Source organism: Canis aureus, chromosome 24, assembly GCF_053574225.1.
Source record: "Canis aureus isolate CA01 chromosome 24, VMU_Caureus_v.1.0, whole genome shotgun sequence".
NCBI classification, from domain to species: Eukaryota; Metazoa; Chordata; class Mammalia; order Carnivora; family Canidae; genus Canis; species Canis aureus.
In genome coordinates, this window is record NC_135634.1 from 16,342,209 (window position 1) to 16,366,089 (window position 23,881).

General features: G+C 39.4%; 1 protein-coding gene and 1 non-coding gene across 5 annotated transcripts in view; one reads left to right on the plus strand and one right to left on the minus strand.

Moving 5' to 3' along the window:
* SGCG (sarcoglycan gamma) overlaps positions 1 to 23,881 on the minus strand; it is a 127,909-nt gene that overhangs the window by 83,889 nt on the left and 20,139 nt on the right. The window contains exons 1-2 of one of the 4 annotated variants that reach the window (XM_077868397.1): positions 17,521 to 17,676; positions 16,090 to 16,176 (exon numbers count right to left, since the gene is read on the minus strand). The exons of 2 other annotated variants lie outside the window; for them this stretch is intronic. The gene's annotated coding sequence lies outside the window, so the exon portion shown is untranslated. Of the gene's footprint in view, positions 1 to 16,089; positions 16,177 to 17,520; positions 17,683 to 23,881 lie in introns of those variants that run through there. One more of the 4 variants, XM_077868396.1, reaches the window with a different exon arrangement.
* TRNAA-UGC (transfer RNA alanine (anticodon UGC)) lies at positions 23,203 to 23,274 on the plus strand. Its single transcript has one exon. It is a non-coding gene; the product is annotated as a tRNA-Ala (tRNA).

The window sequence follows — 23,881 nt, forward strand, 5'->3', positions numbered from 1 at the left end:
CCCCAGCCACTCTCCCCCTTATTCCTTGCTCAGGTCACACTGGTCTTAACCACATTTAGTTGTTTTGTTTATATTTATTTACAAATAAATTTATATTATTTATTAAAATAAATTTTAAGGGATGCCTTAATCTCACAACCCTTGAGATCATGACCTGAGTTGAAACCAAGAGCTGGACACAACCTACTGAGCCAGCGAGGTACCCCTTACTCACCTATGTATATTCCAACCATGAACTTGGCATTTCCCTTATCTGGAAGCCTGGATGGTCTTCTCCCAGATAATGCATGGCTTCTCCTTTACATCACTCAGCTATCTGCTCAAAGATCATTAAGAAGTCCTCCTTGACCATCTTATTTAAATAACAACCTTCCACCAATGCTACTGCATATTTCTCTATGTTCCTTCCTGCTTTATTTTTCACTATGACACTTAACTCCACATGACAAACTATATATCTTATTGACTTACTTTAAATACTCACCTTAGCATATAGAAGCCCCAGGAGGTTAGAGTCTTCAATTGTTTTGTTAATTTGTATCATCCCTGGCAACTAGAGCAGTACCTGGCACATAGTAGGTGCTCAGTAAATACTGAATAAATTAATTATAACCATTGAATGCACATATCCCCCAGATACTTTTATTTAAATTTAAATAACAAAAAAATAAAATCAGTTTAGAATTAGTCCAGAGTTTCCTCAACTGTTTATAATTAGTAACTTGAAACCCAGTCACAATGGACTAGATTAGTGTGCTCAGTTGTTTACCATGAGAGAGGTAGCAGGCTCTACTGTAATCTGCCAAAGATCTCCCAAGGAAGAGGAAGCTGGGGAAAGTGCTCTATTTAATTTATGAGTTTCACTCATTCATTCATTCATTCATTCGACAGAAAGAGAGAGAGTGCATGGTGGGGATGGGCAGAGAGAGAAGGAGAGAGAATTTCAAGCAGACTCCAGCATTGAGTTTAGAGACTGATGCAGGGGTAGATCCCATGACCCAGATGGTAACCTGATCTGAAACTGAGTCAGATGCTTAGCTGACTGAGCCACCCAGGCACCCCATGAGTCACTCCACTTTTGTGCACCTACTTTGCTGACTAAGAGGCTGGATCCCATTTCCTTAGCAGAACATACTGACTCCAGGCTCACTTTAAGAAGCTGGTGATCTGCTTTTTGTCCTTCCAGAGTTGAGCTCTATTTACCATTATTTCTGCTCCCACATCTGGTTCTATTTTTTCCCATTGTATTTCTTACTCTATCATGTTTTACGATTTCCCACTTTAAGTATTTTGGTTAACCTCCTATTGCTATTATTTCTCGGTGTTGATTATGTTGCATAAAACAAGGATTTTGCTCTAGACAGGCATGATTTAAATGACTAAGTGGAATATCCAATTTAAATTTTTTTTAAAATTTTTTTTCTAAAAAATCAATTTTGTTATTTAATAAATTCTTAGCTTACAGTTTTCATAACTCAGTGGCTTTCATTTTTATTTGATACCATGTATTATACTTTTGCTAGAAGAGACTTTCAGAGGCTATCTGGTTCAGCTAGCTTCCTACAGATCTTTACTATAATCAGCATTGGGAAGGATACCAATTCTTCAGCATTTTGAAGTCAGACAACAGCAAAGTAGTATTTATAATGGCAAGAAATTACACTGGATCAATGCAGAGTACTTTGTGATCTATTTATAAGGCCTTTACCAAAAAATTAATGAAGCAATGCTTTATCTTAGAACTCAAAACCTATATTCCAAGATAAAGAATTTTGAGTTTTGCCATATGTTGAATAAAAATTACCTTTATAGATCACTTTATTTAAAATAATTAATGTTATTAAAAAATTATACCTCTTTCCCTGTTAACCATCTTTCAGAATATGTTGATGGTGGTATATTTAATTTTGATGGGTTGTAAAGGCTTCTCTCAAATACAGATATCAATATTTTAACTGACAGGGATTCAGACATGAAGTGTAATACATTTTTGCATAAATATCAGTTTTTATATACTTGGAATTCATGGTTCCCTATTTATTATTTAAAATAAAACCACCTTATGGATAGGAATTTGGTCTTTAATATTCTTTGATTCTTGTCACAGGGCATAATGTAGTGAACTGAGGATTGTGGCTACTAAATAAATGTTGTTAAATGACATTCTTAATTTCGAGCATCATTTATTGATATGCCTAATTTGGATAGGTTCTTGCCAGGAGTTTGAGACAAAGAGATCATAAATACATGGATGATGTTGAAAAGGAGTCAATATGATGTTTTTAAAAATGGGTTTGAAAAGAACCAAACAGACTCTTTAGAAATGAGAAATTCAGTTACATTTTAAAATTCAAAAAGTTATATAGCTTGAAATTATAAGACATATAAAGTATATGTCTTATATGTATCTAAGAAATATGTAAGAAAAGTCTTAGAAAACATGACAGCATGTTAAAGATATGAGAAATATGAAGGGAAAATGATGGATAAGATGGCTTAAATGTGCTCTACTGGATCTTCAGGGGAATAACTAGAGAAAATACAGGAAAGACAACGATTAAAGGGTAATTGTGAAAAATTTTCTCTAATTGAAGATAAATTAGACTTAAAACAGATACTGACTCCTGAGCTGTATAAATTAATTGAAATTTATTTAAAAAATTCTGAATCTGGAGAACACTAAAAGCAAAGAAACCTCATGACAAGTGTAGGTCCCAGAGGTCAACCTTGTAAACGTAGTCATGCTGCAAAATTAACAAACTCACCCCAGTGAGGGTCTATATATAGGAGGGTCTGGCAGAGAGTTCAAATCCATCCTTTCCCCAGCTAGCACTTGTGGGTAGGGCACCTGCTGAGAATGATCATGAGCTCTTGGGCCTGCACAGTGATTTCAAGAAGGAAGGGAAGGAGGAAGAAACAGTGATTCCATGAATCTCCCAGTTAACCTATTCTGGGAAGAGTAATCTAGGAGATTATTGGTGATAGGAGCTCCATTTACTGATTTGCTTATTTCCAGCCCAACACACATAATACCATCCATCCTTTTACCCCAAAGGAGATGAAAACTTCAGCCACTCCTTGACAATGGGGCAGGAGCAGAAGACAGGCACCATCTATCATTTATGTCATATCTGAACTCTCATAATGACAGGCACATTACAGTGGGGGATTGTTGTAACACTACAGATATAAAATATATTCACCAGCAGGCTGTATAAATGCTAGACTTGTATGAGTCTAACAAACATTCTGATATACCCACTTCTATGTATATCTATTCATCTATATATAGTAAATAAAAACTGAAGAAGTTCCACAAATAATGAAGCAAGCCATTATCCTAGTGGAAGATTTTAGCATACCTCTAGATAGATCAAGCCCTCCAAAATTACTGCTGCTATATGAAACCTGGACAATACCATTGAAATGTGTTTAAATGGACATGTAAAGAGCCCTATCCCTGAAACAGGGACATGCTTATTCTTTTTAAGCATATATGTAACATTTACAAAATCGTAACATACTGGTTCACAAGGAAGTATGATGAAATGCCACTTGATTCATTTCTTACAAATTCTTTGTGGATAATATAGTAAAATTAGAAGTGCATTACACAATAATGGATAAAGCAAAAACCAAAGTCTTTGAAATATGTTAAGAGGACTAGGGTTGAGGCTTGACGATCATGCTCACTCAGGTACATATATATGATTCAGATTATATTTTCCTGCCATAATCCCAAGACAAGGGATGGAGGATGTCCAATGGGCAAGCTCCCCAGCCATCTCATCTCTCTAAGGGAGATTCATCTGAGTGTTAGGGATGGAACTCTGACTGCTTTGAGTTAGATCCTGCCAGGCCACAGGGCATGCTGACTGGAGGCTTACCAAGCCTCTAGTAGCACCCATCATGCCAACCAAAAAACTGCAAGGAAATTATTTTTGACAGTCTCAAAAACTGCCTTTCATACCATGTAACGTAGCTCTGACAGCCAAGCAGCATAATTTATTATGCAGCACACACTATAATGTTATGTCATCCATTAAAACGACAAGGTAACTCACATGAGTAGTCACCTGCAAGACTATATAACCATGGCCAGTAGGATTTATGTGCACATAATAGGCAATCGAGGAGTATGTATTGGACAAAGGAATATATAGAGAGTGGGACTTACTGGATGCAAAGCGTAGTTTTGCAAGGATGAAAAATGAGATCACAACAATAGAAAAAGGAGAATAGAGTCTAAAACAAGTCCCCACACAGAAGTGATAAATAAGTAAATGGAAAGTGAGAAATAAAAGATAGCCAGTATAGATGGGCCACTCTTCCAGGGAAGAAGTTAGTGTTCTTATCTAAAGCACAGGTCATGCTGGCACTGAGAACCAGAGGACAGGAAGAGTTCTCCCTCCATTTGCTTTCACACTTCCAAAAGATAGCTAATTCCTCTGTTAAATTAGCTAATTCTGTCTTTCTGGCCTCCCTGTTTGCATCATAACTCACATCACTGTGACTAGGTATAAACATTCAGGAAAACAAAGAATCATGGGGAGGAGACTGCTCCCCTCCCAATTCAAAAGCTGATAATAAATTGGGGAAAACATCAGCCTTAAAGACAAGGTTGATTCTCTTAAAAAACACAAACAATTCAATAACAGTTGAGCAAAGCCATGTATGTACATCAAAGAAATGTAAATGACCAATAATACACATAGTAAAAAAAGTTTAGCTTCACTGGGAACCCAAGGAATGCAAATAAACACAAATGCTTGAGCAGTTGCAAAGACTAAGGAGATTTAAAAAGTTATAGTAGCCAATACTGGCAAAGTGTCTGAAATGTGAGCACAGTAGTCCTCTGCTGGTGAGTGTGAAAGTGATTGTGATCCTTCTAGACAGATACTTTGTTTGAGGTTCTCAGTGAAGAATACCAAGTAATTTCAATTCTAGAAACTTAGTCCACATTTTCATTCCTATTTCTTTGAAAATTCATATTTCAGGATATTTACTGTAACATCTATGATGGCGAAAAACAAGACAGTAAATGAATGAAGGGTAATGAGTTCATTGGATTCTTATGGTATGACAAAATCAACTGCTTGGAAACAAAACAATATCCCAGGGAAAGGCTAATAATAGGGTGTTAAATGAAAAAGATAGATTATTGGGATGCCTGGGTGGCTCAGCAGTTGAGCATCTGCCTTTGGCTCAGGGCCTGATCCCAGATTCCCGGGATGGAGTCCCCTGTCGAGCTCCCTGCATGGAGCCTGCTTCTCCCTCTGCCTGTGTCTCTGCTTCTCTCTGTGTCTCTCGTGAACAAATAAATAAAATCTTTAAAAAAGAGAAAGATTATTGATATACATATTAAAATGTACACATAGAGAAAAGACAATGACATTTAAAAATTGTTAATAATTTTCCATACACTCTACCTTTTTTCATTGAAAATTGCATTTCCCAAATGTTTTTCTGTATTCTTTCAGATTTATAGAATTTTTATAAATCTACCTTTTGAGATCTATTACTTTGATAATGTTAAAATTCAAACACACTTTCCTCAGTGTTTTGTCCTTCTTTTTATTAAACAAACTCAGAAATTGGAGACTTTTTTACAGTGTCATATAGTATTTGACTAAGGGGTAATGTTAACAGTCAGAAATTGAAGTTGGCAGAAATCTGACACAGCGTAGTGATTGAGCGAGAACAGTACTCATGTCAATTAGAAGTGCATGCATTTAAGTATCATAACGAAGACTGCCACATTTGGAGAGCTAGCTTCATAACCAGAACCAGGTGTCATTCAGTACCAAACATGCTCCCCTTCTTGGCATGGTTCATACCTACCATAACCTCTGATTTAGTGCACCTACATCAAGTGGAGAGAGACAAATTAGTAGGTGGCTGCCGTGAGAGCTAAGTCGATGTTAACAAAAACCTACACCGAGATGCTAGAAGCCCAAAAGCAACCGTGTGTCTCCCTGTTGAAGGCCACTTAGTAGCCTCTCGGCACGCTTCGTACTGAGCTCCATTCCACTGGTGCATCCAGCCTTTCCAGTCCCGTCTCATCCCACTCTGCCCTTCTCAACACTGGCTTCCTTCCATCTCTCAAACAGAATAAGCTTTTTCTATCTTTTACCTTTGTATGTTGCTCCTTCTGACTGAAAATTTGGTCCATACTGCATGGCCACCACATCCGACTGGACTTAAATGGTCTCTCATGAGCACCCCCACTTCCATGCTTTTCTGTCCTGTCATAATTTACAACTGCATCCTGTGTTCTCTCTTTCATAGTATTGCTCAGGATAGACACAGAGATAACCTTCGTTTACTTTTTATTGTCTATTCCTCTTTATACTCTTATCCCCACAAGGGCAGGAAGGATCCTTTGTTCACAGTCATATGTCGAACACCTAGACTGGTACCTGCGACAGAGCGGGCACTCGATTATATGTAATTGTTACAGGCAGGTGGCCAAATAAAATATATCCACATATATAATGTATTTGTGGAATAGATTTACACGTCTAGGAAACAGCATAATGGTTAAAAATGTGTCATTCCTTCTTTAGTCATACATATTATCTCTCTTACCCATTCTTTAACTTCCTCAACTTCAACAGAAACTTCACGAACAGCTAGGAAAAGAACTAGAACATATCATGCAAAAGAGGGAATTGACAGATTTACCCATCATTATTTTCCAGACCCTTTTATTGCCATATGTCATAACTCATAGGCTGACATTTCCCTCATTTCACATCCAGCGGGCCTGCATGTGACTCCATTTGCTAGAATGAATGTTAATCATAAGCACTCTTTGTGCCTGAACAGCACATTTTGGATCAAGATCATATAAAGTTTCACCCTGATAAGACAAATGAGTTGGATTTGGGAGGAAGATTGCTATAAAACAAACAAACAAACAAACAAACAAACAAACAAACACCGTTTCTACTTTTGCTTTTCATTATAGTATCTTAGGTATTTCCCTTTTGCTTTCATAAAAACCAGACTGAGTTCTAAAGACATACCTTACTGCGTTCTATGATGAAAACTCTGTGATGATCAGTTCTGTCAACTGATCAACTCATATGGCCCAGCAGCCTTCTCCTCAAAGTAGACTCCTGATCACCTTAGTCTTAGGACATGTCCTGACTTTTTGTGGGATACATTTAAAAAGCTGACAGGGCTCTGTGGCTTTGGCACCTGGTCCTGTCCATGAGATGCAGTCCACAGAGCCACATTTCCTTCTAATAGGGATTAATAATAGGGTGCACGTGCTCCCTGGAGACTGGAGTTCTCATTGCTGTTTTATCTTCTCTTTCCTCTTTTTCTTTAAAGATTTTATTATTTATTTATTCATGAGCGACACACAGAGAGACAGAGACATACGCAGAGGGAGAAGCAGGCTCCCTACAGGGAGCCTGATGCGGAACTCGATACCGGGACCCCAGGATCACACCCTGAGCCAAGGGATCAACCACTGAGCCAACCAGTCTTCTCTCTTCTCATCCTTCTTCACACTGGCATTCCTTTTTCAAATTCTACTCCAGACTGTGATCTGCTAAAGTTCTGGGGAAATTGTGGAAAAAATTTACTTGGAGACTCTCAGTTTCTAACAATTAAGACTCCTGAACAAAAGTGGAAGAGAAAGGCATGATATTACTTGATCCTGGCTTATCTGTCTTTAAAATACATACTTCTTTGATTTTGATGGCCCAAAATAAATACAAGGATTTAGTTTTTGATGTAATATGTAGTCTTTTAGGAAACAGTATATGGTTATGTTTTCTTCCCCCAAGTTCTTGTGGATTTTTTTTGTCAAATTCCTCAGAAACTGCCCACAAATGTGTGAAATATTTCATTGCATAGCATTTTCTGAATGTTATATCAACAAAAAGGATTTTAATTATGCAATTTTTCAAGAAGTTTTTTTTTTTTAACACATGAAAGTCTCACTGGGCTGTTTATTGGTGTCATCACTTATAAATGCTTTCCTAATATCATGAGTAATGTAATAGTTTTCTTCTAAGCCCCCTAATGCTTACAATTGATATTCTCAGAGTTCTTAAGGTCCACCTAACACCTGTATCTGCTGGCATCTTTCCCACAACAGGTGGAAAGTAAGACTTATTGGTGGATTATACGTATTTAACATCATGAGAATTATGTTTAATAAAGGTTATTATGCCTCTGATTACTATCATTTTTCTAAACAAGCCATTTTATTATCATTAGATCCCTAACATTCACAATAAATCCAGTTAACCTTATAACATTTGCTCTGATATACCCCCTAATATATTTATAAATCTTACACATAGAGAGGCCTGTATTTCCCTGAAATTTGCCATCATAGCTCCAGAGGGAAAATGCACTTTTCCTAGAATAATGGTTAGCACATAGTGTTATACTTGCTACTATTGTATACTAAGTAAAAAATTCATGCTCTTTCGACTTTGAAGCCAGATCATACTAGCATTTCAAAGAATGTATATTTATAGAATAGGATAGTGCCAAACCTTGACAAGGTTCTGGAAACTATTATTACAGATACAACTCATATCAAATCAGAAAAACTCTAAAATATTATTAATAGAATCAATTATAACTCAAATACCTATTTACTATTATATGAATGACATATTTATGTATTTTCCATAAATATTTTAAATAGAGCCATTATGTTAAAAATGTTCACTATCAATTCCTCCTCATACATAAAAAGGAATTATTTTTATGATTGTTCCTGTAAAATAATTTTATTACAGAATATGATTTAATCAAAGTGATCACCAAAATAATAATGGACTCTAATTTGTCTATATAGAGTAAGGGATAATTAGTTATTTGAAGTTAGCCCCTATTTAAGGTGAAATTATCCTAGCAGTTCTGTGGTATCTTTAACTTTTTTTTTTTTTGAAAGCTTTATATTTATTTGACAAAGAGGGAGAGAGCCCAAGCAGGGGGAGCAGCAGAGTAAAAAGGAAAAGCAGACTCTCCACTGAGCAGGGAACCTAATGTGGGGCTGGATCCCAGGGATCATGACCTGAGCCGAAGGCAGACACTTAACCTACTGAGCCACCCAGGTGCCCCTAGGGTTGCTTTAACTTCTTCCCCTACTTATGAATCCGAGTAGATTAATCTGAAATGCAAATTGGTCTCTTCTGCCTCCAGTCTCCTTACTCAACATCCAAAATATATTGCATCTATGTTCCCATATCATTTGTCCCATACCTACAAGGGCAGGATTTTTTTTTCTCCTGTTGGTTCTTAGCCAGTCCCACTGCCTAGAGCATTGCCAATATCTGATGATCAAATGGTTGAATATAATGCAAAGATGAATTCTCCATAAATGATATTTTTATATTGTTCTACTGGATTATACTTTAGTCATACCTATAAAAATAAAACAAGTAAGGAAAGAAAATTATTTTCTAAAAATTCATGCCCAAATCAGATAACCATAAAGACATAAAACCTGAAGATTACTCTAAGCAGATACTGTGGTGTGCCACACAGACCTCCCCTTATCACCAAGAAACTCATTCCCCCAGCCACCAGGACTGCTTCCTGCTCACAATGCACGCCTGAGTCCCTGCCCCAAAGACTGATGAGGGCAGACTCACCCAAAGCAATGCCCCCTCAGGCAGCTAGGACTAGTCAGTCTGGTGGCATGAAGGCTTGGCTCCTGCCTTCATGTCCCTTTTGAAGGGTCATTCTGACTCCAGAGAGCATCCTCTACTCCTCATCTCTCCCCAGCCAGCCCTGTGGGATCATGGAGGCCTCTGTTTTCACTACCTCACAGTTTCTTCCTCTTCCCATTCCTGTTTCCTCCACTCCTGTAGAGCTATTCTTCCTAAAAATACTTCTTAATGAACTTCCTCTATGCAAATTTCAATTTCCTGTTCCCCCCAGAGAAATAGAGGTAACAGAGTTGGTGGTAAGAAGAAGTCTGAGAAAGTGAATCCAAAATGGTATTTTGGAGCTGGATCATCCGTCAATTACTGACAACAAGGACCCTGTTTCTGGCAGTTCCTGGATTACAGGGCTATGCCACAGCATGCTGTGGTGGCATCACTGTGAAAACTGTCCCTGGTGGTGACCGGGGGATGGCACATCAGTGGGAGGAGACTTACTAGTGGGTGCAATGCATAAGGGGTTGGAGGGCTTCAAATGAAGCAATCATAAGGGCCACGGAATTGATGGCTCATCTTTAAGGCACTGGAGAAAGACAATGTGAGACTGAGATGGTGCCAGGCAAATTGCAAAAATCAGAGGGCCTCTCTGGAAGCTGATGAAGACACCCTCTCTTCCTGTAACTGAAGGGTAGAGCAACAGAGGATCCAGCCTTTATAAGAGTCATGGAGTACCAAAGAAGATTGAATTCTCAACCCAAACAAGTCTGTTCTGCTGGAGCCAGGGCCCCAGCAGGGTGGGAGTGGAGCCCTGATATTTGGAATGAGACATCTGGGCCAATGCACTTAAGAAACTAGAAACTCCAGATGCCCCTAGAATGTCTGAGTCCAAAGAGTAGCCCATTCCTCCTTCCCACTTGAAGAGGATGTGACAACCTGCCACTTGGCCTGTTCTCTCCTGGCCAGTTGACTAAGAGTTGGGGTTAAAGCATCATATAACCAGGTAGGGACAGGCAGGGCCTGATAAGGGAATAAAGGGACTATCCAAAGGGCCAGAAGGCCCTATCCAGCAGGTGTGTCAGCAGGTAACAATGTAGCTAGCACTGAGTCCTGAGGATCTGGACGCATCAAGGAAGATACCAAGTGGACAAAGAAGCATTTGGTATTAGAGCATCCTCTGATGATACAGAACTTAACACCATGGCAAAGGTCTTGGAAGATGGCAGTAATACACGCTAGGTTGGCCCTCAAAAGCTTGGAGAAAGTGATGGCTTCTATAGTGAAAGACAAAATCCAGAATTACTAGTTGTTGAAGAGGATGAGGATAGTTGGGCAGCCACCAGGGGAGTTCTCTCCATCTATGCAACAAAGAGACATTGAGGATGGATAATCAGGAGGCTGAGTGCCACTGGTTCCTATAAAAATCACAACTTTTTATTCAGGTTCCAGACCTGGAAACCCTTGACTAAAGAGAGACCTGGTCCCCAGAAGGAGGTGCCTGCAACACCAAAGCAAGTGGACATAGCAAGGACTCAGCCAGCCCTGCTCCAACAGAGCCCAAGGCCATACAACTGGGCTGCCACACAATGAGGAAAGGGCAAGCCGATGGAAGAATCACTAGCATTTTGGAATAAGGCCAAGCCATCTGCAGCAGAGAATTATATGCCGTTTGAAAACATTTCTCTAAACACTACTGAGCCTTTGTGTAGATAAGGCACTTGACCATGGGACACACCAAACAGCCATGTGGCATTTCCCATCATGACCTGAGTGTTGTTAGACCTACACCAAGGACAGGAGCCATCAGCAACCTCTTGAAAGTTAGAACTTTTTCCTAGAAAGTTAGGTCTAGGCAGAGGGCACAAGTAGGCTACATGCACAGGTGACTAGGAGTTCCATGTCACCCACCACCTCTCCTCATCTCAGTCCTCTGGCCTTTGAGGGGTGTCCCATATGACCAGCTTACAGAGGAGGAAAAAGGCCAAAATTGGTTTCAGGGTGGGTTGACTCAACATGTTGGTACAAGCCACAAAAGTCATGCTGTCGACCTCAGCCCAGTCAAGGTGCTGAGAGGAAATCTTCCCAAAGCACAGAGCTTCTGGCAGTATGACTGCTTGTGTACATTTTATGGAAACCAAAATCAGCTGAGGTTGTAATATATATGGTCTTATTGATGAAGGTGAATGTCTTGGCTGGTTCATCAGGACATGGAAGGGGAAGTCTGAAAGAGAGAGGGCAATGAGATCTGGGAAAGAGCGGAGGTGGGGTGGGGGTGCACCTACAGGCTACACAGAGCAAAGGCGTTTGTTTCACACATTAACTTCATCAGAGTGTCCACTGTGCAAGAGGCACCAAATAGCCAGAATGACTCAGCCAGCTGACACCAGCCAGCTCATCATCATCCACCCCAGTGCTCCCAGAGTGGGCTCATTAACACAGTGGCCATAGTGGCTGGGATAGAGGCTATGCATGAAGGCTCCCCCTCAGCAGGACTGATCTGGCTTAGCTATTGCTGCTATGAGTGTGTAAACTGCCAATGCCAGACACCAATGCTGAGCCTGGATATAGCACCATCCCTCGACATGTTCAAGTAGCTAGCTACTCAATGGCAAGATAATTATATTATTGTGACTGGGACTGACACATAGGTTGGGTATGGGTTTTTCTTTTTTGCCTCCATGGCTGTAGCCAGCATCACCATCTGAGGACTTACAGGTGTTGGACCCACTGGTGTGGGACTCCCTGTGACATTTTGATGAATCAAATGATCACTTCACAGCAAAGGCACTGTGGCACTTGACTATGGGTCTACTGTTCTTATCTTTCTATCTTTTGATAGTAAATGGACAAGTGCTCAGACAGAGGCTGATAAAAAGCACAATGACCAATGGCTCAGACCCCTCAGAATTGAACGTCAGGTTGACTACAGGGACTGATAAAGGTGTTAGGTGGCATGAATGAGTGGCCAGTGGAGGGAGAGACAATGAGTATCAGCTGCCACCTGGAGACGAGCTGCAGCATTGGAGCTGCTTCAGTGGTTTCCTCAGGGAAAGGGACTGATTAGAAGCTTGGGGTGGGGGCGGCATTCCCAAATTAGATACATGAAGTATCTGAGTGATGCAAGGGTGAACAATAGTGGTGTGACACTCTGGTCACTCTTCAGAACCAAAGCTCTCATTCTTCCAGTTGCCAGGAGTGAGAATTGATGATAAGAATTACTTTCGATGGCACTGAAAGGCCCCACCTACAGTAACGTCCCACATCCACTGTTTGATCACAGCAGGAGTGCAAAAGTCCAGGCCCCTTCCTCAATTCCAGGACAGCTTCGAGGGCCATCCCAGCTCTGGCACAACTACATTGCCATTCAATCGTCCTCCTCAGTTCGGCAGCCTTTAGTGTCCTACAGGTGTTTTTACTAAAGACTTTTACTAAAGTAAAAGAGATTTGCTTGCCAGTTTATGAGTGTATAAACTGGCAAGCAAATCTCACGGGAAAGCCTGTCTAAATAATTGCTCTTGGAAAGATGGGGATTTTTGCAAGTGTTCAGTCAGATTTGCTGAAGGATTTCACAGTAGAACATCGCTATCGTAGGTTCCCTGAGTAAAACCTGAGGTGAGGATTCTTCTTTTTTTTTTTTTTTTGAGATTTTATTTATTTATTCATGAGATACACAGAGAGAGAGAGAAAGGCAGAGACACAGGCAGAGGGAGAAGCAGGCTCCATGCAGGGAACCCGACGTGGGATTTGATCCCGGGTCTCCAGGATCATGCTCTGGGCTGAAGGCGGCGCTAAACCGCTGAGCCACCCGGGCTGCCCATGAGGTGAGGATTCTTATACAAGTGATTCATTAAGGTAATGTTCTCTATGAGGCATGTGTCAAGCAATGAGAGCAGCTGATTAGGGCCGAGAAGCAGCTAGATACAAAGATGTGGGTTGCAGTGTGGGCAATGCCCTAGAGAAGTATGCAAACCCTTATTAGCCATTTAGTAGCCAGTTTGTGTGTCAGTCTTGTGAGGGGGGCTTCAGTCCACCCTCATGCCATTCATCCTGTATAGATACAACTCTTAAGTTTGACATTATTTACAAAGGAAGACAGATTTCAGAATATTCTTAAAGTTACACATGGAAGCTACATTTAACCAAACAGAATAAAAGAGCCTGTCCTCTGTGTCATTAAGTCTTTGGAGTTCTATGACTGGACTGAAAATCTCAGGCATAACAGCTCTATGACCCCTTCCCCTCAAAAATCTCAGTTTGCCTAGTCCCTAAAAATAGCATTTACCTAATTGCTAACTCTGAGAAATATCCATACAAAAGGACAAATTTTAAGAAAAGAAAATTATTTAAATGTATCAACCAAGCTGAGATTCTTTTTAGTTACAAGTCTCCATATGAAAGATTTAGGGCAAAAAGAAATTCTTGAGGTAGGCATAATTAAAGTTCTTATCAAATGTGGTGTGTATGCAATTTTCCGATTGCTTTGACAGTTCATTAAGAAGTTTCAGAGAACTTCAAGGTCACGATTCACTTCTATCTTTGTAGACACCTTTTTCTCAGGATTGAAAGGGAGGATTTAAAGTGATATTCAAATGCATTCTGGTACAGGGACAGCATACTTCTATGTTTTTACCAAGATTAACATTTTAGAATATTGTATATAAAATTTTCTTTAAGATAGATCTAACATATTTTATGAAAGGAAAATGTTCATGGGAATCCCAGCAGTCAGTTGAGTTTTTTTTCCTTCAGAACTACTAAAGGCACCCAGGATTTCCAGTAAATTAGTGAGAGTATCAGGGAGGATACTATTTGTGTGTTTTCTATTTGTGTTCTGGAAGGAGTATTTCCTCCTCAGCAGCCTTGACCAAATGTGGAGAACATTCCCCACTGGGGCAAAAAGAGTCTAAGCCTGGTATCTTCTATATAGGGGTCACATGGTGTTGTTGGGAGTCCAGGAGAAGGTTAGAATCACTGATCACTAACTATTCTGAGGTTCCTCTCTGACTTCCCTGACAGTGGGGTTGAGAATTCGAGATTATGTGTTTCCCCGTTATTGGTGGTGATGGTGAGAAGAGATGGGGGCAGGAGGAGGAAAAGGACAGTTACTGTTTACCAAGAAGTCAGACACTTTCTGTATGTTTTGTATGAACTGAATTTGATACTCATCATAACGTTAAGAGGTAGAAAGTGTGATAATCCCTATTTTTACAAATGAAGAAACGGAGGTGAGAGGGTAATTAAGCAATTCACACAAGCAAGGTCATACAGCTAGAAAGTGGCACTTGGACTCCGCTGAACTTGTAATCACTGCCTCTTCATTGATAGTATGCTTTTCAGGGATGTTTCACAAATAAAACTAATTGAGAATGTTCAAAAGAGTTGAAATAGTCGCAAAGGTGAGGCTAGGTTTTAAGATATCCATCTGAAAGGCAATGACTTCTTCCTGCTGCCTCTCCCTTCATTCCTCAGTCCTTAGCAGAAGCTGTCTTTGGACTTTTCCAGAACTCCTCCTCTCTCCCTCTCCCATGCCCCCAATCCACTCTCCATGGCAACCAGAGTGAGCATCCCAATGAATAAATCTGTCCCTGCTGCTTTTCTGTTGTAAATGCTCAAATGGCACCCCACTGCTTATGGATGAAGCATAAATCCTTTGGGCATAAGCGAACCCTCCTGCAATCCCCAGCTCATTTTGGTGCTGCACACCAGCGTCAAGTCATACTCGCGTCAAGTAGACTTTGATATTTTGAGGGATTTTCAGAGAAGTCTTGAGACTTTTGCACATCCACAAATTACTAAATACTCTGTATCAATTTTCTCATAAATTGTGCTAAGGCATAATCACATATAAAATTGAAAATGAAGCTGCAGTCAGAAATGGCAAGTCCAATGGATGAGGCATTCTACAACACTCACGGGGGCAACATGGAAATAATCTGGGCTTGCAGTAGGTCCAGAGAAACTCAAAGATAGGAGAATGGTACTTACACTGAGAAGAAAAGGGAGAGAGAAGGACAGAGGGGTAGAAGCAGGTTCTGAGGAATGGACAAGTAGCAGAATCACACTCAGGAATGTAGTTTGTTTGCTCCCATGAGGAAACCATGCCAATTATGGACTTACAGGGTCTGGGCTCATTTGGGAAGCCGCAAGGGCCTGTGAGAAGCCAAGTAGAAGAGGGAGGAAAAGAAGAACCACAGGTCCTACAAAATATGCATAATTAAACTAAATGGGCACTCATTCATAATTTACAATTAATTACTCCTTGATTTTCATAGTCAACAGCAATGCAGTGGGTGTGTATTTTAAAGAATGACATGGTGCCATTTTATTTTCGGCACTTTAACTGTGTAGGGGAGGAAACATTTTTCCTTCTACCTTTTAAGGTCTTCCAGGTGGTTTAAGAATTAAATTGACACAAGGCAGATTAACAAAACAAAACCCAAGGTTTACTACTTACACAAGGAGGCCCAATGATGAGGTGGAGACCTAAAGAAACAACCCAGGCAGGCGGTTTTTACACTTTTTGGAGAAAGGGACCATAAATCTGTGAGGAATTTAGAAGACAAAGAAAACTTAACTTTGGGAGCTTCTGTTAGTAAGGAATTCTAAACAGAATTTGGGCTGGGGGAGTAAATTAGTAAAAAGTAACAAGGATTTATATAGACTTGAGTATATTACCCCTGGTGATAAGGAGGTCTCTGTATCTCCTGCTAGAAGGAGGACACCTTTCACACGGGAGGGAGATTGATTTCTTGCTTTTGGGAAACAAATGTGGGAAGTTGGGGGTTCAGACTGTTTCTTCACTAGCTGTTTAAGTGACTTTTACATTTCAGGGTGGCCTGCCCTTGGCACCTGCAACTGCAAGCTTAGCCAGCCTCTTTTGGAAACTTGGATTTGTCAGTCTTTGGAATTTGACATTTAAATATGCTGAAATACTACTTTTCATTTGGCTTTGAAGGAAAACTTTAGATAAATTCTAGAACCTATAAGACGAATACCAACTTGAACCGTTAGTCTCGAAACTGAGTGTGCCTCTTTGTACCTATTTCTACAAAATGTTTCCAAGGAAATAAGTAAAAACACAGTACATTTTGTACTAGTGAGTTACTCCATCGTGCTGGCAAATCTTTCAGCCAGTTGAGCTCTTTTTTCCCTTATTATCTTTTTCTGTGCCTCCCTCTAAACTTGTTTTTCCAATTGCTCCTTATTAACCTAGGGAGCACAAAGAGCAAGCTGACAACTTTAGTAGGCCTAAGTGTTGGCATATGTTTAACTTTTCCTCTGTATTTACTTTTTGATCTGGATTTTGAGTAACACTTTGTTTCCAGATTTTAGGAGAGAACTATTCTTTCCTTTTTTTCACTCTGAGAATAGTTGGGAACTGAAGTTGGTAATTTGCTCTTGTTTTGCTTACTCCCAATTTTTCAAACGACTTAGACTCTTGCTCTCATTAATTTTAATCTATTTTTTTGATGTTTGTAACAGAACTATGGACAAAATGTGAAGCAAATGTAGTTCTACCACAAAAGTTTAAGAGTAGAACTAGAACAGGTAATCTTAAAGATTATATTTTATCTAGATTAACTATAGTATACACCTTAATACCTGATAACATAGATCTGCTATCATGTCATTCTACAAATTAAAAACATTTGAAATACAAATCATGTGAAAAATACATAGCATACTAGTAGAGTAACTTAAAGGAGTGGAAATGAGAAGCCATACTAAATTTTATTGATTCTTATACATAATCATAATCATTTTGAGAGAAATGTACTCAACATCTTAAAAGAAATTTATGTCACCTACAAAGAGAAAAACACCAAGAAATCTTGTACTTATTATTGTTAATGACATAAAATCCAAGTTAAAACTGATAACTTACCTTAGATGTATAAAAAGCCCACTGGAAAAGTAGCTACAATCAACTCCAGCTCTTTCAGAGACAAAATGTCTCAAACTTTCCCCTTATTTGCAGAATGAGTGAAGGATTTGAGGTTTCAGGACTATGCCTGCAAGAGAAGGCTCTCACGTGTTTGGCCTTGTCTCATGTTTCATCCCTCCTATTAGCAACAGGCGTATCTAATTTTACTCAGTGACATAAACAGCTCATACCACACTTAAAATTGTTTGGGCACCAATTCCAGGACACAGCTCTAAGTGGGCCAAAAAAAAAAAAAAAAAAACCCATAAAATTCTTACAAAACCAACATTTAAATCCTGAATCATGATAGTCTTATGTAATTATAACTTTCTAAAATAAACTTTACCTTAAATGAAGAGCAAAAAAACAGACTCATTTCCAGTAGAATCTAATGTTGACAAAATTTCATAGAAATCATTACAAATTAACATGCAACAGTTAGAACTCAGGACTTTATTTGTATTAAATGGATATGAGAATAATATTCTCATTCAAGTGAAATGCATATTATCATGTAAAAGTCACTCCTTAAAAATCACTTTCTGTAAGCCTCTTAAGTGAAAAACTTTAATATTTGAGAAGAAAACCTTAAGAAATGAACCTCCTAATAAAGAGAATAAAGAGAAGGTAAATAAATTCTGCATGTTAAAATTACGACAGTTCTTTTCCAGTAAACTACATTTATATTATTTTTAACAAGGTATGTGAATGTAACAATGCAATCTTGATGTTTTATCTTTATTTAAAAAGAATAACACTTAGATTACTTGATTTTATAAGATGTAAAGGAAACAAATATCAGGCTTTTAAATAATCTTCTATTTTGCATTATTTTTGTGTAGCCTGGTGAGCAGCATGGATTAACACAGATTAAATTAAATATTTGAAATTTATATTTTAGCACCAAACTTTGAATAGGAGAAGGAGTGTAGTGATAATCCATATACTTGATATTTATTTTATTTTCTTCTCAGGAGACTTTTTCTCTTATTCTGTTTATTCATAACTCTAACTTCTTTTGACATTTGATGCTTCTTATACTAACAGCTGCAGGCCTTAAATTAAAAGCTGATACAGCTTCAACTAATCACACATTTATTTATAATACTTAAGAAATCTTTCATGAACTCTCTCCTCATTACTATTTTCTCTAACTCAGCAATTTAGTTCGACATAAAATTACAGCACAACTATCACACACATATATAAAAATATATAATACTTAAAATGATAATATGAGATGTATGTTTGTATCAGTATGTGTCTGAAAAGTAAAAATTTGAAACTCCTAACTCAATATTCTTATTTTTTAATGTCACATTTAAAGGTTACATATTGTGGGACCTTTTCATCAATCAGTAAATTGGTTTTTATAGTGATTAACTTTTCAATGTTTTGTGGACTGCTTTGTAAAAATGTTAGTCAAGTTATGGATTTGATCTCCATTCACTTAATACTACCAACCTTTTCAGTCTTTCAGGAGGAGGGCTTAGAGAAAAAAAAATCTTTCATTTTATAGAATAGTTGCAATTATTGAAACAAAATCTTCAAAGCTTTGAATGTAGGTCTAGCTTCAGCTTAGAAGCTGAACCCACATATACACATCTCATATGTTTTCGGTGCAATCATAACATTTTAAAGTTATTTGAAACCTTAAAGGAAACCTAGTCTAACATCTAACATCACTGGCTGTAGAATGGCTCATTAGAGGTTACAGAGCTGGTTTGGTCATGGCAAGCAAACAAAGAGAAACAGGATCATACCTACAGAGAACAAATGTGGTCACCAGAGGCAAGAGTAGGGGAAATGGGTGAAAGAGGTACAGGGGATTAAGAAGTGCAAACTTCACGTCAAATCTAAGTCATGGAGATGAAAAGCACAGCGTAGGGAATGTAGTCAGTAATATTGTAATAATGTTGTATGGTGACAGATGGTGACTACGCTTATTTTGGCGAGCACTGTGTCATGTATACAACTGTTGAATCACTATGTTGTACACCTAAAACTAACGTAAGATTGTGTGTCAACTATACTTCAATTAAAAAAAAAAAGGAAGTCTAGGCTCTTCTGTTAAGCATGGTCTTACATAACTATAGAATCCTTCTAGGATTCACCTTTATCCTCCCTCCTGACATCAGCAATCCTGCCCTCCTACCTCACTTCTTCTGCCTGGGTACAGACAGTCCTGCTGCCTAAGATGCTGGGTTGGGGGGAACACTTTTAGATCTAGTGAAAACAAGGAATTTCTGATAGAGCTTTGGTTCTTTTTGGGCTAATTATTTGCATTTTTGTTATGAAGTGGGAAGTAAGGTTTGCCTGCAGAGACAGGATATAGGGGATGATGGGGGATGAGACAGTTCAAAGTCTGAAAAGACTAGAGGAGCCATGAAGAGCTGGGGAGTACATTGACTAGTGAAGTATACCAGACCATGTTAGGGGCCCAGGTGCAGATGATCAATGTACAGTAGCCCCATTTTTAATAGTTCCCGTGACTTTGGATATTAACCGTAGATGTGAGTTGCTATGATGAAATCCCCCCAAACCACCTCAAGCTTTCCTCCAATACTAAACTCATCATCTCCCCAAAGCTGCTCTTTCGTCCATCCTTCCTTCCTCAGTATAAGACTCTATCCTCCACAAAGGAGATGATTGGGGAACATCCCTCACTCACCAGCCCCCCAGTCACTAAGCCCCAGAATCTCCTTCTGTGCCTGCTCTCTTCTCTCCAGGTCCCCATCTGACTGTGGGGCTCTCCATCAGGTCTCACCTAGGGCTGCTGCCAGCAGCTGCTGCTCTGCTGCCAGGTTCTGCCAAGTTCCATTTTTGACTCCTGGGATTGCCCGAGAAATGCTGAGAACAGGTCACTCTCTCCATATCACTCCCCAGCTTAAAGCTCCTCAGTGAGCCTTCAGGATGGAGTGCCACATTCTTGACAGGGCACACACACCTTTATGACTGAGCTCTGTCTCCCTTGTCTCCTGCTTTAGGTTCTGGAAGAAACTACACGCCTTTGGATGCCGGCTAAATCTGACTACCTCCCATCCTTTTCTTTCTAACTACTATTTAACTTTCAAAAGTCTGTTCATATGTCACCATCAGCTTCCTATCTGTGTTTATAAACTTAATAGTTATTTGTATTTACATCGCCATCATTGCTTTATATTCATGTTCTCGCTGGTAGACTATGAACCCCTTGCTCAGCACCTGCATACAGTGAGCCCTCAATCGAACTCTGAAGAGTTACACCAAACTTGATGTTTTTGTTTTGTTTTAAGATTTATCTATTCATGACAGACAGAGAGAGAGAGAGAGAGAGAGAGAGAGAGGCAGAGACACAGGCCGAGGGAGAAGCAGGCTCCCTGCAGGGAGCTCGACGTGGGACTCGATCCCAGGTCTCCAGAATCAGGCCCTGGGCTGAAGGTGGCGTTAAACTGCTGAGCCACCCGGGCTGCTCAAACTTGGTGTTTTCTAATATCCATTCTCCAGTGCACAATAACAAAAAAAAGCTAACATATAATCAGGATGACATTATAAGACTTTTCCAGAAGAGGTCAGTATAACAGTAATAAAAGTATTAACTTTCAGGGCAAATGAAATATGAAATCAAATTAAATTATTTTGTAAGAGATAAACTTTCAAGCATCAAAATTCCACATCCATGATCTGCCCCTCCAATCAAAGCTGCAACTTCCTCAAGAGAGATGGCCATAGATCTTTCACATAAGCAAAATGAAATGATTCCACACCCAAGTGAAAACACAAGTTTAAATCCAGAATGTAATTAACGTAATCACCTGGATGCTTCTCACCTAAATTTTCTGATTACTTTTCAATAGAAATCATCCAAGTGTACGTATTCAGAAAGATAATTTGGAGTTGCCATACTAATAAAAATTTAAATTGATCTGAAAGTAGGCATTTTGTGGCATCTTGTGGTACTTCAGGGGAAGTTTGGAGTTACTATTTAGGGCAAAAGATTAATTCACTGTTGTCAGGGACGACAGAAAGAAAACAGTGGGATATGGAAAAAAACAAGAGGTAAGAAAGACTTAAAAAAAAGAAAACTCTTACATTTCAGAAGAGGAAATGGACTACCTGAAATTTCTAAGGTTATCCTTTGGCAATCACTGCATTGGGTCATCATATTTTTTTAAAGCTTTATTTATCTTACAGAGAGCATTGTGAGGAGTGATGGACAGAGGGAGAGGGCGAGGGATCCCAGGCAGATCTTCCCCAACTTGGGGAACAACCTGGGGCTTGATCCACCACCCTGAGATCCCGACCTGAGCTGAAATCAAGAGTCAGATGCCTAACTGACTGAGCCACTCAGGTCCCCGGATCATCATATTTTTAAAGCCTTATTCCATGGACACATGACTTGCATAACTGAGAGGGGACAGGTACTGCAACTCCATTAGGTGCAGACTTGAGCAGTGATTCTCAGGTTGGACAGTGAATAGAAGTGTGGTGTGCACACATCAGAATCCTAGGAAATGCACTACAAGTAAAGACCAAAGCTGGATTTGCACACACAGAAGGGGAAATTGATCAGAAGGGCTTGTAATAAAAACTCTGCTGTCTCCTGCTTCTCCTATCCCATCTCCACTTCCACTGGTCAGAGATCACTGCTTAGATATTCCTTCTCATACCTGCCTCTGACCTTTACATAACCTTTCATTGCTCAATCTGGGTTTATGAACTTTCGACCTAATCTACTGACTTACTTCATGTACATTATTACATTACTACCCAGTAGCCCTTGTCTCCTTTTTCTGATGTGCTTTTATCAAGTGTTTGTTTCTCCTGTGGTCACCTCTGCAAATTCAAACAATGAACTTAAGTAATCATTTCTTAAAAAAAAAAAAATCATTTCTCGTTCCATGATGGCAGATTATCCCTTGGTTCTTCTGCTGCCCAATGGAGGACATTAGCATTCCAAATGTCTCACTGCCTGTGCCCACAGTGCCTGCCACTCTTTTATGGAGACGTGGGAGGAGGAGAGGTAGGGAAGGGCAGAGAGAGAATCTTTTTTTTTTTTTTTTTTAGAGAGAGAATCTTAAGCAAGCTCCAAACCCAGTATGGAACCTGACACAGGGCTCGATCTCACAACCCCAAGATCATAACCTGAGCCAAAATCAAGAGTCCGACACTGAACTGACTGAGCCACCCAGGCACCCCAGTGCCTGCCACTCTTATCTCCAACCCTCTGTCCTTTCCCTTTACTTGCTGTACATGCTCAAAGGGGTAATATTTACATTCCACTTTGAAACTATAATCTTTTAAAAAACATTTTTTTTAGGATTTTTTATTTATTCATTCATGAGAGACACAGAGAGGGAGAGAGAGGCAGAGACACAGGCTGAGGGAGAAGCAGGCTCCATGCAGGGAGCCCGAGTGGGACTCAATCCCAGGACTCCAGGATCTGGGCTGATGGCGCTAAACCGCTGAGCGACCCAGGGATCCTGTATCTCCTGTGATTTGATCAGGTCAATTTAAAAAACAATGCAATACACAGTGTTCACTGTTTTACAACTAGCCACCAAACTATCTAATGATATTCTCTTTCAAAGACAAACACCAATGCTCCTCAATGGTTCTATTATCAGTTTGAATAAAATCTTCTTTTCAAACTATTCCTGCAGTGGGGATGTAGCTCAGTGGTAGAGCACATGCTTTGCATGTATGAGGCCCCGGGTTCGATCCCCAGCATCTCCACTTCCAGAAGCCTGGAACAGGACTTTCAACTCATTTCTTATTGGGGCACTTGAGTGGCTCAGTCAGTTAAGTCTCTGCCTTTGAGTCAGGTCATGATCTTCGGGTCTTGGGATCGAGCCCCGCATCAGGCTTCCTGCTAAATAGGGAGTCTGCTTCTCTCTCTCTCGGCCCCTCCCACTGTTCTCTGTCTCTCTCTCAAATAAATAGATAAAATGTTTAAAAAAATAAAATATTCTTCCAATTAGTTTAATTGCTGCGTACTGACATTGTGTCTTTCCCAGAGAGTTTTTGTTGTTGGAGTTTCTGAATACCATTTTTGTTGTTGTAAAATAAGAAATTTTGCTAAATTTGCTTTCCTCAGCTTATCCTAGTTGTCTCTCAGTTTTTATTGCTTTAATCTAATACTTGGAATCAATGTCATTTTTCTTCTTAAAATCCACTGTTCTTTTCTAATTTAAGTAGTTTATATCATGGTTTTCTTGGAGGTCTTTCACCTCGAGCTCCCTTACTTTCTAATGCTCTTTCTGTCTCTTGCATTCTCTACCTCTACTACATCATCAAACTTCTGCTGAATTTCTGATAATAATATCTATTGTATAGGATTGCA